Here is a 16,327-nt window from a genome sequence, read left to right as displayed (position 1 = left end):
AGAACAGATCCTGGGATCCTAGTCTGTGTCATAGAGAACAGATCCTGGCATCCTAGTCTGTGTCATAGAGAACAGATCCTGGCATCCTAGTCTGTGTCATAGAGAACAGATCCTGGCATCCTAGTCTGTGTCATAGAGAACAGATCCTGGCATCCTAGACTGTGTCATAGAGAACAGATCCAGGCATCCTAGTCTGTGTCATAGAGAACAGATCCTGGGATCCCAGTCTGTGTCATAGAGAACAGATCCTGGCATCCTAGTCTGTGTCATAGAGAACAGATCCTGGGATCCCAGTCTGTGTCATAGAGAACAGATCCAGGCATCCTAGTCTGTGTCATAAGATCCACAGCCATTTTGCTGGTTGATAAAAACAGGCTTCCAGGGTAACATCTTGCTTTTATGGAAAATAATTGCTATCCGCTTGCTAATACGGGGATCTGCCCTGTCTCTTTAAGTAAGGAGGAGCTTCCGAATGGAAAAAGTTCTGACAGTCCCTTTAATGCATTGGACTTAAAGGGATGAGGCTCCGAGTTGGTGGAAGCAGCCAGTGAAGATGGCCGAGCAGCTCCGGCCCAGGAGGCGGACTGCGGATGGATACTGACCAGCAGCATTAGCATTCCGGAGCGCCGGCTCCTGTCCTACAGGGAGGTGAGTGGGGTCTTCACTATGGAGGCTGGAGTCCTAATCTGTGCCGCCATAGATGCCGTGCTCCCTGTAAAAACCCCGAGTGTGACATGTCGCTGCTGCGGCAATGGCTGTGCCACGGGGACGGCGGGACGCGCTGTTTAGAGGAAAGGTAGGAGGCGTGAAGGGTTAAAATAATTTACAGGCAGGTAACAAGGATTTGTAGTTGAGAGGTCACGTGGTGTACCAGCGACGTGTAATAAGACCCCTCCCCCTCTGGGTCACGTGGTGTACTAGCTAAGACCCTCCCTAGGGTAGGCGAATCTCCACTGACATTGCTGTAATAAACGAGCAGCGGTCCCCGGCACCATGGCTGACCCCCGGCACCATGGCTGACCCCCGGCACCATGGCTGACCCCCGGCACCATGGCTGACCCGTGGTGGTGATGCTACGTACGGAAAAGAGAGATGGGGTAGACTGGCTGGTTCCACGAGCCCCCCCCCTCCTGTGTTCCAGGCCTGACCGATTCCAGTGCTGAGCCTCCTCTGAGCGCCCCCTACTGGCACTGCACCTTATCACAGGCAGCCCCCTCTGACAGGCCCTGCCATAGAGCACTGGCGACCAGGCTGAACTTGGTTTCTTAAAGGGAACCTGTCACCCCGTTTTTTGAGATTGAGATATAAATACTGTTAAATAGGGCCTGCGCTGTGCGTTACTATAGTATATGTAGTGTACCCTGATTCCCCACCTATGCTGAGAAATACATTACCAAAGTCGCCGTTTTCGCCTGTCAATCAGGCTGGTCTGGTCAGGTGGGCGTGGTGACATCGCTCTTTTCTTCCCCAGCTTTCCGTTGGTGGCGTAGTGGTGTGCGCATGTCCAGAGTTCCGAATCCCCTGCGCGCACGTGAAGCAAAAGCGCGCGTTCTGTGCTATTGCCCCTGTCATCGGTGGGGGCGGCCATCTTCCTGGGGCCGCGCGTGCGCAGATCGAGTGCTCTGCTGCACGGGGCTTCAGGAAAATGGCCGCGGGATGCCGCACGTGCGCAAAAGAGATCGCGGCGGCCATTTTCCCAAAGCCGAGATGCGTCGCAATGCGTTGATAATGTTAATCTATGGGGCAAAAACGCATTCTGCAAACAACATTGCGACGTATTGCAAAAAACGCCAGTGTGAAAGTAGCTACTTTCACACTAGCGTTGTGTGACGGCCGTCGCAATGCGTCATTTTGGAGTAAAAACGCATCTTGCAAAGTTGCCCTCAGGATGCGTTGTTTCTCCATAGACTTTCATTAGCGACGCATTGCAACGTATGGCCACACGTCACATCCGTCATGCGACGGATGCGTCGTGTTTTGGCGCACCGTCGGTACAAAAAAGTAACTTTTTTGAGCATAGAGTTCGCCATTTCCAACCGCGTATGCGCGGCCAGAACTCTGCCCCCTCCTCCCCGGACATTACAATGGGGCAGCGGATGCATTGTAAAACTGCATCCGCTGCCCCCGTTCATTTTTTTTCACAGTTTTTCACAGTTTGTGTCGGTACGTCGAGCCGACGCTAGTGTGAAAGTAGCCTTTGCTACGTATCACGACACGTTTCATCCGTCGTGCACTGGATCCTGTGGAATTTGATGGCTCGTCTTTTCAAAAAAAACGTTCCATGAAACATTTTTCGTCTGCAGTGGAAAAACGTTCCCCAACGCCTCCTGCAGCATACGTCGTTCCACAGAATGGGAGCCTATGGACGCTAGACCCTGCGCCCACTGAAATCCAGTGACGGATGCAGTTTTTACTTCTGAGCGTGCCTGGAAACATCAGTCGACGTACTGGAGACGTTGCACACGTTTTACCAATGTTTTCTAAGGTCCGTCGGTACGTCTCGCGTCGGCATTGAGACGTGACACTCCCGACGGAAGTGGGAAAGAGGCCTTAATCGTCAATTTCTTAGTTCGGCAATTTTTTCTTTTCTGTTTTTCTATAGGTTTAACAACAACAAAAAAAGCACCTTAATAATAACATGCAATGCAGTGAGGTGCCCTGATGTGAATACACTTAAAAACAGCTTCACAGCTTCAAAAATAATAAGGTTATGTGCACACGTCCGGAATATGCAGCATCAATAGTAAAAAGATCTTATGTTAAAAATAATTAAAAAATGCTTATTCTCACCTTCCGACGGCCCCCGATCTCCTCAGCGGTGCATGCGGCGGCGGCTTCCGTCCCATTGATGCTGTGCACGAAGGACCTTTGTGACGTCACGGTCACGTGACCGAGACGTCATCCCAGGTCCTTTGCGCAAAGCATCCCTGGTAACGGAAGCCGCCGCGTGCACCGCTGAGAGGCGGGAGGACTCCGGGGACCATCGGAAGGGAAGTATAGCCCTATTTTTTAATTTTTTTTTTTTTTTTTTAACAGGGATATGGTGCCCAGGGCTTGAAGAGAGTCTCCTCCACCCTGGGTACCATCCGCACATGATCCGCTTACTTCCCACATGGTGGGCATAGCCACACATGGGAAGTAAGCGGATCAATGCATTCCTATGTGTGCGGAATCCCCGCGTTTCCGCAAAATTAATGAAGATGCTGCGTTTTTTTTTCCGGAATGCGTTTCCACTCCGGAAAAAAACGCATGTGCACAAAAATTGCGTATTGCATTCTAATAATAGGATGCTTAATGTGCGGGTTTTTTTTCGCGGTTTTATCATGTTTTTATAGCGAAAAAAAACGTGAAAAATTCCGGAACGTGTGCACACAGCCTAAAACTGGCACAAAAATGGGCATCAAAGTGGGCACCAAAGAGTGTTGAAGAAAGGGTTAAATGCCTTTGGGCCACTGATCTCACACTGCAGACATATAGAACAGTGCGCCCCACATCATAACGAGGTATCTCCAGCCTGGCCCAAATGGGTTCTGGGCACTAGAACTGGCATCTAAGTGGGCAAACAGCCCATTTTCACTGATTTGAATAAGTAACTGATGTTTTTAAGGGGTTAAATGCCTTTGTGCCACTGATACCACAGTGCATAGATATAGAACAGGGAGCCCCACATCAAAAGCAGGTCTTTTCAGCCTGGCCCAAAAGGGTTCTGGGCATCAGAACTGGCATCAAAGTGGCCATTCAGCCCATTTTCACACATTTGAATAAGTGTTGTTTTTAAGGGGTTAAATGACTTTAGGCCTCTGATATGACACTTAAAATATACAGATAGTGAGGCCCTGTATCAAACCCACGTCCCTCCAGCCTGGCCTAAATGGGTTCTGGGCACCACACTTGGCATCAAAGTGGTCAAATAGTGTCACGGCAATCTGTCACGGTTCACGGGAAAGATACCTTTTATCATCCCCACCACTCACACCAATTTGTCACAAACCGGGGTTGTTTGTTTACCCATGGTTTGTTCTGAAAGGGATTTATCTATATCCCACTTCCCAGTTCCGAATTGTAACTTGCAGCTCCCTGGCGACCCCCTTTCCCTCAGGTCAGTGGGGGTACTGCACCTAGGGTAATTAGTCGCCAGGAAGGCTGCCTGCTATGTACTGGCTATTGGGCACGCTGCAGCAAGAGCGATTTAACTACTCCCGCTCGGGTGGGAACAATAATTATCAACGCCGCCGTCGCTACAAATCCTCCCAAATGCACAGAACAAAGTATGCTGCCACCAGCTCCGATTTTCAAAGTATTGACGGGTCCGGAGCCAACCCAAATCAGTAGCGTAATTCACCTCAGAGGACGCAACAGTTTGTTTAGATCATGGAGAGACAAGCTAGTAATTTTATATTTTACTCCAAAAAAAGATCGGCAGTGTTTACAAAGTACAAAAAGATATTATGAAGGAGACAAGTCATATATATACAGTATATACAATACAATTACAAATAAAAAAGGGATTAAACGTGAAAAACACTTACATAGCGTTGTCATCTTATCTCATGATTGGCCGTGTGCTGTGGAGGAGGGGATATATCTAGATGCATGCCACACATCTGTAGCTCAACTAGACTCTGGACAAAGACACTGCAAAAATGCTTTCTCACTAAGTTTTTCCTAGCCCAAAACCCAGGCACTCCCCATGTGGTGACATTACTTAGAGGCTGACACCTCCCCTTAGAATATGAAAACTATTTTTATGCATATCTCGCTGTATGAATCTCGTATAGGAAATACACCAGGTTCCCGAGGTGCACCACGTCGGGGCAGTTCTTTTAAGTGTAAGCACGGCGTACTTACATGAACCGCTTAAGGAGAAATCCACGCTTTGCACTCGTTGCGTTTAGCTGCTAGCGGTTTCAGTGAGTGATAGATCTATTGATGGACATCCGGAATATATAATTCTTATATCTCTAGCCCGAATCGGTGCCAGAATATGTCACTTTAATGGAACAAAGAATCTCATGGTGGCTACACCAGTTTCAACAAGTACCTTTTGGGACGCGATACGAGTAGTTTTAGGGAGACTACTCTGCAGCGTAAATCAATAAAACTACAGTGATTCTAGAAAGTGTTTTGAATTACACACACCACAGTAGGCAGAGTGAGAAGAGGGGGGTCGGGATGGCCCGCAGCGTGTGTCTGCTCAGTTTTAAGGGATGAAGTAGAGCTCAGTGTGCGTGATCCCAGACAATCAAATACCTCATGTTCCTGACATCTTGGTTACAGCATCATAACCCTGTTATTAACTGGGTTACTGGGGAAATTGTTCAATGGGGTCTAACTGTGTTAACCAATGTTGTAAATCTGTGTCCTTATCTAAGTCCTTGAAGTCTGTTTCTGTGTTGTCTGTCGGTTCTGGAAGGTATTCCGGAGTACCTGAAGAAGTTTGAAGACGTGTTCTCTGAAAGCGAGGCTGAGGTTCTACCGCCACATCCATCTTTTGATTGTGCCATTAATTTAATTCCTGGGGCTAAATTCCCCAAGGCCCGTTTGTTTAATCTGTCTGGTCCTGAGCACCTGGCCATGAAGGAGACGGAGTATATTGCTGAGAGTCTTTGTAAGGGGCATACCCGCCCTTCTGTTTCTCCTGTGGCAGCTGGCTTTTTCTTTGTAAAGAAAAAAGATGGTGGTTTGCGTCCTTGCCTCGACTTTCGGGAACTCAACAAAATCACTGTGAGAAACACGTACCCACTTCCTCTCATTCCTGACTTGTGTAACCTATTGTCTGGAGCCAAATGGTTTTCTAAGTTGGATTTGCAGGGAACCTATAATTGGATATGAGTTCAAGAGGGATACTAGTGGAAGACGGAGTTTTTCACGTAATAAGTTCTTTTTGAGAATGTGTTTATGCCCTTCGGACTAACAAACACCCCGGCCATTTTTCAAATTTTTATTAATGTTGTGTTTGCTGATCTGATTGGTCGCTTTGTGGTTATTTACTTTGACGACATCTTGGTTTACTCCCCTGACAGTGAAACCCATTTACACTATTTGCGTACTGTCCTTCAGGGACTCAGGGAAAACCAACTTTTTGCAAAATTTGAAAAATGTTAAATTTTTTTGTACAGGAATTATCATTATTGAGTTTGATTGTTTACACAATGAGGGGTTTCCCATGGATCCCAAGAACGTGCAGGCTATTAGTGATTGGGTTTAGCCCCGTGACTTGAAGGGTTTGCAACTAGTGATGAGCGAATATACTCGTTGCTCTGGTGGTCTCCGAGTATTTGTGACTCCTCGGAGATTTAGTTTTCCTTGCCGCAGCTGCATGATTTGCGGCTACTAGACAGCTTGATTACATGTGGGGATTCCCTAGCAACCAGGCAACCCCCACATGTACTCAGGCTGGCTAGCAGCTCTAAATCATGCAGCTGCGTCAACAAAAACTAAATCTTCAATGAAAAGTCACAAATGCTCAGAGACGACCCGTGCGTGCTCGGGGAAAACCCGAGCAACGAGTATACTCGCTCATCACTATTTGCAATGCTTCTTGGAGTTTGCAAACTACTATCGAAAGTTCATCAAGGGTTTTTTGCAGGTAGTTAAGCCTCTTACTGATCTCACGTTAAAGGGTGCGGATGTAAAGAACTGGTCATCGTCCGCCTTAGAATCTTTTTTGGCATTTAAAAAGTGTTTTATGACCACCCCGGTATTTGTTCAACCGAATCCGTCTGAACCCTTTGTGGTGGAGGTTGATGCTTCCGTGGTGGGGGCAATGATGTCTTAGGGACCCGCCATTCTGACTAACCTCAAACCGTGTGCCTTCTTTTCCGAAAAGTTCTTTTCAGCAGAGAGAAATTATGATGTGGGCAACAGAGAACTTCTTGTGGTCAAGTTGGCTTTTGAAGGATGGAGGCATTTTTTTGAAGGGGGCGGTTCATCCTATTACAGTGGTGACTGATCATAAAAACGTAGCTTACATCGAGTCTGCCAAAACATTGACCGCCGGGCAGGCCTGGTGGTCACTTTTTTTTCTCGGCTTAAATTTTCCATTACTTTTCGCCCGGGATCAAAAAATGTTAAGGCTGATGCATTATCCCGCAGCTTTGATCCAGTGTCCCCTCCCGAACCTCCATCCTCCATTCTTCAACCTGGGGTGGTTGTGGCCGATATCTCATCTGAGTTGGAGAGAGTTTTGAGGCCCAGTCTCTTGCTCCCAGTTCCAAACCAGTTGGGAGATTGTTTGTCCTTGAGCAATTTCGTCTTCGGCTCCTTCGAAAGTTCCATGACTCCTTGTTAAGTGCCCATCCGGGGATTTTGGCCATCCGGGAGGCTGTGACAAGGCTTTTTTGGTGGCCATTGCTGGTTACTGATGTAAAAAATATGTCGGCATGTGGTGTTTGTGCACGTTCTAAGAGCTCTCATAGCCGGCCGGCCGGGGAATTGGTGCCTCTACCAGTTCCTTATAGACCATGGACTCATCTGTCCATGGATTTTATCACAAATCTCCCTTCTTCCAGGGGTAACACCGTTGTGTGGGTGGTGGTGGATAAATTTTTGAAACAAGCCCATTTTGTACCCTTATCTGCGTTGCCTTCAGCAGAAACCTTGTCCAGGCTGTTTGTGCAACATGTGGTCCGTCTGCGTGGTTTGCCGATGAATGTGGTGTCTGACAGAGGTGTGCAGTTTGTGGCCAAGTTCTGGAGGGCATTTTGTAAAAAATTGGGCATTGCATTGTCCTTTTCTTTTGCCTATCACCCTGAGAGTAATGGGCAGACCGAACGCACTAATCAGTCCGTGGAGCAAATTCTGCGGTGTTTGTCCTCTATCAGGCAGGATGATTGGTGCGATGTTTTGCCTTTGGCTGAGTTTGCTTTCAACAGTTGTGTGAGTCAGTCCACTGGTATGTCCCCCTTCCTTGTTAACTATGTGTTTAATCCACATTTTGGGGAGTTTTCACACTTGGAATCTGGTTGTCCTGGGGCTAAGAGTACTGTTCAGCGTTTGACGGTTCTGTGGGCTGAGGTTCGTCGTTACATCTCCAAGGCTCAGGGGAGGTACAAATTTTTTTGCTGACAAGAAAAGTGTGTCGGGTCCTAGGTTCCAGCTTGGAGAGAAGGTGTGGTTGTCCAATCGTAATATAAGGCTCAAAGTTCCCTCTGCCAAGTTGGATCCGAAATTCATTGGTCCATATGAGGTTGTGGAGATTATTAACACGGTGGCCTGTAGGTTGCGTCTCAATGGTTCGTTAAAAAATAACAATGTGTTCCACAAGTCCCTGTTGAAACCCTTGGGAACTGTTGAGGAGAGTTCTTTGTCCACTGTTTCCCCAGTATTGGTGAAGGGTAACATGGAGTACGAGGTGGGACGCATCGTAGATTCCCGGTGGGTGCGCTGTACTTTGCAGTATTTAGTACACTAGAGGGGGTATAGTCTGGAGGATAGGTCATGGGTCCCGGCCCATTCTGAACATGCTGAGCATCTTATTTGCGCGTTTCATACCAGGCATCCTGAGAAGCCTGGGTGTCCAGTGGCATCTGTTTAGAGGGGGGTGCTGTCATGGTTTGTTCGGGATTTCTTTTGGCAGTACTTCTAGGGTTAAATTATGAATCCTCTCTTTGGGTTGGTGAGGGCTATATTTACCCACCCCTGTGCTGTGTCAGTTATATATTCGATCTCGGCTTAGCAGCTGACCCCGTGAATACCTGTGAGTATTGCTTATTCCTGTTTGCGTGCTTGTGTATGACTCGTCTGTTCCCCGTTTTCACATTTGTCTCCTGATTCGGTACTTCACGTGATACTGCTGGTTTTGATTTCTGCTTTGTCCCCTGACTTCCTGCTTGTTAGTCCTTCTGGTACCTCATGTCTCTCTCTGGCTTCTGACCCCGGCTTGTCTCTTACCACGCTATTAGTCTCTCCCCTTGGCTACCCCTTGTCATCATCCCTGGGAGTTCAGGACCTAGCCTCGCCTCCAACCACTCCCACGGTGGTCACGTGCTGCAGGTCCTGTTCACCTGCAGGCGTGCCCACAACAGCATCTCACGTCACAGCAGTATTTCCTGGATTTCCCAGCACGTCCCTGGACACTGGTACATACTCATTAGGTAAGTCTGTTACGGTGTCTGTTACAGGCGCATCTTTAAAGGGACTCTGTCACCTGAATTTGGAGGGAACAATCTTAAGCCATAGGGGCAGGGTTTTCGGGTGTTTCATTCACCCTTTCCTTACCCGCTGGCTGCATGCTGGCTGCAATATTGGATTGAAGTTCATTCTCTGTCCTCCATAGTACACGCCTGCGCAAGGCAAGATTGCCCTTTCTGGGTAGATTGCGGGGCATGTGCAATTTTGTAATGGACACTGGTTGCAGCACCTTCATGCCTCAGGTGGGATACACCTTATTAGGTTTTGGCACGGTCTTTTGAATTATGATGCACATTTTGATACAAATACATATATAGATACGATTGCCTGACCTAGTGCCTTTTTGACCTGTATTGGTGCATTGACATAATAACACTGAATCCTTGTGATTGTTTGATATCATGTGCGAGTGAATGGTAATACAACTATAGACAGTGACCTCAATATCTGTGTTTCCCTGAATGTGTTTTTTGTATTGTAATGTTTTTTACACATGCATCTTTTGATAGACAAATTGATTACATCATTGCCAGGAAAAGGGATGAGATGGACTTAAGAGTGACGAAGGCCATGTGTGGTGCAGACTGCTGGACTGACCATCGCCTCATTGTGTCTAAGTGCAGGCTCCGCATCCTGCCTGCTAGGAGACCCCAAGGGCAGAAAACGACAGAGGCTGAATATCTATAAGCTGCAAAATAAAAGAATTGCAAGGGAATTTGCCAATGACCTTGATGGCAGACTGTTAAATATACTACAGGCAGAGGAGATTGGCGTTGAGGAACAGTGGACAATTCTGAGAGATGCTGTTTATAATACTGCTCTGGAGCATCTTGGATCAGCAACCAGAAATAATCAAGACTGGCTCGATGAAAACGACGAGGAAATAAAGACACTCCTAGAAGAGAAACATCAGCGGTATAAGGTGTACCAAAATGACCCCACGTCGTTAGCTAAGAAAGGTTCCTTTACCAACATAAAAAGAAAGGTACAAATCAAGCTACGTGAGATGCAGGATATCTGGTTTAGCAAGAAGGCCGACGAAATTCAGGGCTATGCAGATACCCATGACCAGAAACGCTTCTACGATGCGCTCAAAGCTGTATATGGACCCCAGTCATCAAGCTCTTCATCTCTGCTTAACGCAGATGGAACTAAGCTGCTGACAGAAAGGAAACAAATTCTGGAACGGTGGGCTGAGCACTTTAATAATATTCTTAATCGCCCTGCCAATATCAATGATGAGGCTATTGCTCGCCTGCCCCAGGTAGAAATCAACAAGGAGCTTGATGTTCTTCCAAGTGGAGATGAAGTCCGGAAAGCAGTAAAACAACTTTCTTGTGGAAAAGCACCCGGAAATGATGCTACACCTGCTGAGGTATATAAATCTGGCGGCCCTGTTCTGATGCAAACGGTGACCAAACTATTCCAATATATGTGGACAAAGGAACAGGTTCCACAACAGATGAAAGATGCCAGCATAATCCACATATACAAGAGGAAAGGTAATTGCCAATCTTGTGACAACCATCGAGGCATCTCCCTTCTGTCCACTGCAGGCAAGATATTGCCTCGGGTCTTGCTCAACCGCCTTTTACATCACCTTGAGCAAGGACTATTACCCGAAAGCCAGTGTGGTTTCCGTGCTAAAAGTGGAACAGTAGATATGGTCTTTTCAACACGTCAACTTCAGGAAAAGTGCCAGGAGCAACACCGTGACCTTTATGTAACTTTTGTTGATTTGACCAAGGCTTTTGACACAGTCAGTAGAGATGGCCTGTGGAAGATCATGGCAAAATTTGGCTGCCCGAGCAAGCTCATCTCAGTCATCCGGCAGTTCCATGATGGCATGATGGTGAAGGTTCTGAACAATGGAGACGTATCTGAGGCTTTGCCAGTAACAAATGGCGTAAAACAAGGCTGTGTGCTGGCTCCAACCCTGTTCAGTATGCTGTTCTCTGCAATGTTAAGTGATGCCTTTAACAACTGTGAAGATGGAATCCAGGTTAGGTACAGGACTGATGGCAAGCTATTCAACCCAAAACGCCTGAAGGCGGTTACGAAAGTGCATGAGACTGTTATCCGTGAATTACTATTTGCTGATGACTGTGCACTTAACGCTAGCACGGAATAGCAGATGCAGCATGAAATGGACAGTTTTTCGCAAGCCTGCGACAGTTTTGGTCTCGAGATCAACATTAGAAAAACCGAAGTTATGTATCAACCGGCTCCATGAAAACTGTACAAGGAGCCACGTATCACGGTGAAGGAGCAAAACCTCAAAGCAGTCGATAACTTCACCTACTTAGGTAGCACACTTTCCCGTGAAGTAACCATAGACGCTGAGGTTAACAACAGAATCGCCAAAGCCAGTGCCGCCTTCGGGAGACTGCGTAAGAACGTCTGGGAACGAAGGGGACTCAGCCTTACCACCAAGCTGAAGGTCTATTGCGCGGTGGTCCTCACCACACTTCTCTATGCTAGCGAGACCTGGACAGTGTACAGCCGGCGTGCTAAACAGCTTAATCATTTCCACATGAGTTGCCTCCGCAGACTCCTCCACATCAGGTGGCAAGACAATGTCCCAGACACGGCAATTCTGGAACAAACTGGGCTCTGCAGCGTTTACACTCTCCTGCTGAAAGTCCAAGCCAGGTGGGCTGGACATGTGGTCTGAATGCCGGACAGCCGACTACCGAAACAACTGCTGTACGGAGAACTGTGCCAAGGAAAGCGAGCAGTTGAGGGGCAGAAGAAGCGCTATAAAGACTGCCTTAAGGTGTCTCTCAAAAACCTGGAAGTCAACACCAATGAATGGGAAGAGCTTGCCCTGGATCGTCCAGGTTGGCGGGGCAGGATCACCTCAGGAGCACGTGCAGCTGAAGATAGGAAAATCTGTGATGCAAAAAGAAAGCGTGCTGTACGCAAGGCACAAGCAGAATCTGGTGTACTGACCACATCTGTGCCTTCGTATGTCAAGTATGTGGGCGAACCTTCAGGGCCCGGATTGGACTCATCAGCCACCTCCGGACCCATAACTATTAATTCTCTTCTAACCCTGAAGTCATGGTCATCTTCGAAAACGAAGGTTGAACATCACATGCATCTTTTGATAGACAAATAAAATTACAAAAATTTTTATATGTACTCCGTGTCCTCCTATTTTGTTATGTTATATAAATATATTTACATACATACACTGCTCAAAAAAATAAAGGGAACACTCAAACACATCCTAGATCTGAATGAAGGAAATGTTCTCATTAAATGAGAACGCCCGCCACGTACTTTTTTGATTACTCGCCCGCCACGTATTTTTTTTGATTACTCGCCCTCCATACACTTTAGTTACATCAGTTGAAAAGATACCGACATCAAATTCAATCTTTTTCCACCAATATACATTTTTTTTTTATTGCTAAATTATTTCATATGGAGTGTTGTGTTGTCCACTGACTGAGGTCTGGTAAATAGCTGGGGTCTGAGGGGCACATCCCTTCATTGATGTGGAATGACATTAATACATGTAAAAATGACTGTGAAGGGAGAAGCGCACAATAGGGTAAAGCCCTAATGTGGGAGACAGTAAAAACAATTTGCTTACCTTGGGTGGTTGTGTGAAGACACAACAACTATAAAGGTTTAGATCAGGGGTCTCAAACGCTGGGTATATGGGCCGCATATAGAAAAAAATTGAATTTGGTGGGCCGCATGCTCTAAAGGACAAAGTGACATTTTAAGTGATACCATTTTTTCTATACACCTTTTGAACATTTTTGCCATGCTTATTTCATTTTTTAGAGCTTGGTTTGTTATGGATGTGGTGATAAGAAATGTGCACTTTTTTGTTTCCTTTAGCTTATATATAAAACAGCCCTTTTAGTTGCTAAATATTTTCTCATGCTTTATTTTATTTTTTTTAATTTTTACAATTTTGTTTTCTCCAATTGGCCACACACCGTAATATTGTCAATTGGCACTATATACAGTTAAGTCCATATATATTTGAACAGAGACAACATTTTTCTAATTTTGGTTATAGACATTACTACAATGAATTTTAAACAAAACAATTTAGATGCAGTTGAAGTTCAGACTTTCAGCTTTCATTTGAGGGTATCCACATTAAAATTGGATGAAGGGTTTAGGAGTTTCAGCTCCTTAACTTGTGCCACCCTGTTTTTAAAGGGACCAAAAGTCATTGGACAATTGACTCCAAGGCTATTTCATGGACAGGTGTGGGCAATCCTTTTTTTATGTCATTCTCAATTAAGCCGATAAAAGGCCTGGAGTTGATTTGAGATGTGGTGCTGCATTTGGAAGGTTTTGCTGTGACGTAAACATGCGGTCAAAGGAGCTCTCCATGCAGGTGAAACAAGCCATCCTTAAGCTGCGAAAACAGAAAAAACCCATCCGAGAAATTGCTACAATATTAGGAGTGGCAAAATCTACAGTTTGGTACATCCTGAGAAAGAAAGAAAGCACTGGTGAACTCATCAATGCAAAAAGACCTGGGCCCCCATGGAAGACAACAGTGGTGGATGATCGCAGAATAATCTCCACAGCCAACCAAGTGAACAACACTAACCAGGAGGTAGGTGTATCAATATGCAAATCTACCATAAAGAGAAGACTGCATGAAAGTAAATACACAGGGTTCACTGCACGGTGCAAGCCGATCATAAGCATCAAGAATAAAAAGGCTAGACTGGACTATGCTAAAAAACATCTAAAAAAGCCAGCACAGTTCTGGAAGAACATTCTTTGGACAGATGAAACCAAGATCAACCTCTACCAGAATGATGGAAAGAGAAGAGTATGACGAAGGCGTGGTACATGATCATGATCCAAAGCATACCCCATCACCTGTAAAACCCGGCGGAGGCAGTGTGACGGCTTGGGCATGCATGGCTGCCAGTGACACTGGGTCACTAGTGTTTATTGATGATGTGACACAGGACAGAAGCAGCCGCATGAATTCTGAGGTATTCAGAGCCATACTGTGTGCTCAGATCCAGCCAAATGCAGCCAAACTGATTGGTTGTCGTTTCATACTACAGATGGACAATGACCCCAAACATAAAGCCAAAGCAACCCAGGAGTTTATTAAAGCAAAGGAGTGGAATGTTCTTGAATGGCCAAGTCGGTCACCTGATCTCAACCAAATTGAGCATGCATTTCACTTGTTAAATACTAAACTTCAGAGAGAAAGGCCCACAAACAAACAGCAACTGAAAACCACCGCAGTGAAAGCCTGGCAGAGCTTCAAAAAGGATGAAACACAGCATCTGGTGATGTCCATGAGTTCAAGACTTCAGGCAGTCATTGCCAACAAAGGGTTTTCAACCCAAGTACTAAAAATGAACATTTTATTTAAAATTATTTAATCTGTCCAATTACTTTTGGTCCCTTTAACCCCTTCACGACATGCGCCGTACTAGTACGGCACATGTCGGGTCCCCTGCTTTGATGTGGACTCCGGCGCTGAGCCCACATCAAAGCCGGGACATATTAGCTGTTTTGTACAGCTGACATGTGCGCGCAATAGCGGCGGATGAAATCGCGATTCACCCACCGCTATTAACTTGTTAAATGCCACTGTCAAACGCTGACAGCAGCATTTAACTACCGCTTCCAGCCGCACGGCCAGAAATGAGCGCATCGCCGACCCCCGTCACATGATCGGGGGTCGACGATGCGTCAGGATGGTAACCATTGAGGTCCTTGAGACCTCTATGGTTACTGATGCCGGCCTGCTGTGAACGCCACCCTGTGGTCGGCGCTCATAGCAAGCCTGCTATTCAGCTACATAGCAGCGATCTGATGATCGCTGCTATGTAGCTGAGCCAATCGAGTTGTGCCTGCTTCTAGCCTTCCATGGAGGCCATTGAAGCATGGCTAAATTAAATAAAAAAATGTTTTTAAAAATATGCAAAAAAAAAATTAAAGTTTAAATCACCCCCCTTTCACCCCATCCAAAATAAAACAATAAAAAAAAATCAAACCTACACATATTTGGTATCGCCGCGTTCAGAATCGCCCGATCTATCAATAAAAAAAAAAAGTATTAACCTGATCGCTTAACCATGTAGCGAGAAAAAAAATTAGAAATGCCGGAATTACGTTTTTTTGGTTGCCGTGACATTGCTTTAAAATGCAATAACGGGCGATCAAAAGAACATATCTGCATAAATGTGGTATCATTAAAAACGTCAGCTCGGCACGCAAAAAATGAACCCTCACCCGACCCCAGATCACGAAAAATGGAGACGCTACGGGTATCGGAAAATGGCACTTTGTTTTTGTTTTCTTTAGCAAAGATTTGATTTTTTTTTTCACCACTTAAGTAAAAAATAACCTAGACATGTTAGGTGCCTATGAACTCGTAATGACCTGGAGAATCATAATATCAGGTCAATTTTATCATTTATTGAACCTAGCAAAAAGGCAAACAAAAAACAAGTGTGGGTTTGCAATTTTTTTGCAATTTCACCACACTTGGAATTTTTTTTTCCCGTTTTCTAGTACAAGACATGGTAAAACCAATGGTGTTGTTCAAAAGTACAACTCGTCCTGCAAAAAATAAGCCCACACATGACCATATTGACAGAAAAATTAAAAAGTTATGGCTCTGGGAAGGAGGGGAGCGAAAAACTAAAACGCAAAAACGAAAAAGGGCCGCGGCGTCAAGGGGTTAAAAACAGAGTGGCACATGTTAAGGAGCTGAAACTCCTAAACCCTTCATCCAATTTTAATGTGGATACCCTCAAATGAAAGCTGAAAGTCTGAACTTCAACTGTATGTGAATTGTTTTGTTTAAAACTCATTGTAGTAATGTCTATAACCAAAATTAGAAAAATGTTGTCTCTGTCCAAATATATATGGACTTAACTGTAGTAATTCTAGCAAACCTCTCGTAGTAATGTGCCCTATCCTGGTCCACTTCTTGTCATAATGTTCCCCATACTGGTCCCCATCTTGTATTAATTCCCCATCATGGTCCTCATCTTTGATTAATATTGTAGAAATGTTCTCATCCTGTAGTAATGTTCCCCATCCTGGTCTTGTAGTAATGCCCCATCCTGGTCCCCTTTTTGTACAAATGCTACTAATATTATGTCCTCATCCAGCTTCCCTTATTGTAGATATGGCCACATCCAGGTCCCTATATTGTAGATATGTCCCCATATTGGGTCAT

The 16,327-nt window shown here is 45.6% G+C and overlaps 1 protein-coding gene across 1 annotated transcript in view; it reads left to right on the top strand.

Moving 5' to 3' along the window:
• The first annotated feature begins 352 nt into the window (after positions 1–352).
• Positions 353–16,327, top strand: part of LOC138650930 (uncharacterized) — a 53,204-nt gene continuing 37,229 nt past the window's right edge. The window contains exon 1 of the mRNA XM_069740813.1: positions 353–648. The gene's annotated coding sequence lies outside the window, so the exon portion shown is untranslated. The remainder of the gene's footprint in view (positions 649–16,327) is intronic.

Source organism: Ranitomeya imitator, chromosome 10 (assembly GCF_032444005.1).
Source record: "Ranitomeya imitator isolate aRanImi1 chromosome 10, aRanImi1.pri, whole genome shotgun sequence".
In the NCBI taxonomy this organism is placed as follows: domain Eukaryota; kingdom Metazoa; phylum Chordata; class Amphibia; order Anura; family Dendrobatidae; genus Ranitomeya; species Ranitomeya imitator.
The sequence above is the reverse complement of the archived record's forward strand: the minus strand, read 5'-3'. Positions and strand labels throughout refer to the sequence as shown.